Here is a 1,786-nt window from a genome sequence, read left to right on the forward strand (position 1 = left end):
GGTTCTCATGTTTGGTTGCTGATCATAATCACCTGGATGTTTTGAAACATACCTATGCCCTTTGCTAAACTCAAATGCTCTTATTTCCTTGGTTAAGGTTAAGGTCCTGCAAATTAGTGTCTTTTTTAAGCTCTCTGATGATTCAAATATGCAGGCTGTTTGAGAACCACTGCTCTAGTAGATCATGTATTTTTAGCAGCATCAGAAACACCTGGAATGCTATTGAACTTGAAGATTACTGGACCGATCCAGAGTTCCAGAATGAGATCTCTGTTAAGCAAGGAATATGCATGTTTTCCAAACTGTTCAGGTGATCTTTATGCACATTCAAGTTTGAGACCCACTAGCTTGAGTATTCAAGGCACAGGGAAGGTTCTAGCAGACACTGTGGCTAAGACAGAAAGTCCTTTCATACCCAGTCATCCTAGCACCATGAGAAGCTTTGGGAATAATGGATGAGCATGTGGCTATGAACTAAAAGAGCTCCAAACTTGGAGTTCAAAGAAGGACATAATAGGGACTTGTATAGGGAATAGATAAAAAAAAAAGAGTATTCATATAGTTTGGAAGAACATCATTTGAAGCATGATATACGAGGAATTCCCATGATGCAGGATACTAATGAGCTGATGGGATTTTGCAGTTCTTTCTACACCTACCATTTGGAAACAAGATTGACCCCTTAAATACTTTAAACTTCGCAAGTGCTGATGGTTCTTGGGCAAAGTTGCCCCAAGGATGTTCATAAGGAAGGATTAATAAAGAGGAGGGTATTAGACTTTTTTACTAGTCAGGATACATAGGAGCCTTGAGAATAATTAATTTGGAAAATAAGAGATTTGAACATATTAGAATCCTAAGCTGTGAAGAGGGTTGTACTGTTTATAACTAAAATAACATTAAAAGTTATAAAATCAAATTTGGATTCTTTTAAATAAGACTATTTTTACCTACTCACCCAATTTAGTTTCCTGAACCAGAGACTTGAATATAAATCTTTTGAGAAATTAAGTGAAATTGTCTTAGGTTCCCCATTAAGGGTCTTACAAATTTTATTTCAGAATTGTTCCAACTATCATCCCCTTAAGTGACACCAAAAAAACAAAATAAAATAACACTACTACCAACATAATTCTAGAAACAAGTTAATTTATACTGTGCAGATCTCTATTATTCACATAAACCATAACCCCTTTTCCCCATATACATGCACTACATAAAATCTTAAGTGGTTCAGCTAGTTGAAAAAAAAACAAAGGTGTAAAATTCCCCTAACTATTCTCAGAACCCAAAGCAGCACTCCACTCCCCTTATCTGAGACTTTTAGACAGTGTACTTTTGGGAAGAATTACTCATACCATGTTATCCAAACAAGTAGCAACAGCACCATTTGTACAATATATTGAAAATTTATCATACATCTCAACTTGTTTGCATTCTGACTTAGAGGAAACACAACAATTCAAACACAGAAATGCAATCTTGAAATGAACTTCCTGCTATTAGGGTGAGGAAAATATAAATGTTTGGAAAGGAAACCATCTGGTCTCTCAACTTTATAAATCTTAAAAGTCATTTCTAAGACATTGAAAACAGGGTGGTTTTAACTGTAGAAAAGATGGATCACACTAAGCATAGTTTCATAGCACACCAGAAAGCTATATATAGCCAGACAATTGTATCTGTATTTACAATTGAAGCATATATGTCTTGTATCTAATGATCACACACGTTTTCCTTTCAGCTGAGCCCCTGTTAGCAAGATGTCCCCAAAATCATGTTGCTC

The 1,786-nt window shown here is 35.6% G+C and overlaps 1 protein-coding gene across 1 annotated transcript in view; it reads right to left on the reverse strand.

Moving 5' to 3' along the window:
- Window positions 1-1,786, reverse strand: part of THSD7A (thrombospondin, type I, domain containing 7A) — a 330,982-nt gene that overhangs the window by 68,809 nt on the left and 260,387 nt on the right. The window lies entirely within an intron of this gene.

The sequence above is a fragment of the Propithecus coquereli genome, unplaced genomic scaffold, assembly GCF_000956105.1.
Source record: "Propithecus coquereli isolate 6110/MARCELLA unplaced genomic scaffold, Pcoq_1.0 Scaffold133, whole genome shotgun sequence".
NCBI lineage: Eukaryota > Metazoa > Chordata > Mammalia > Primates > Indriidae > Propithecus > Propithecus coquereli.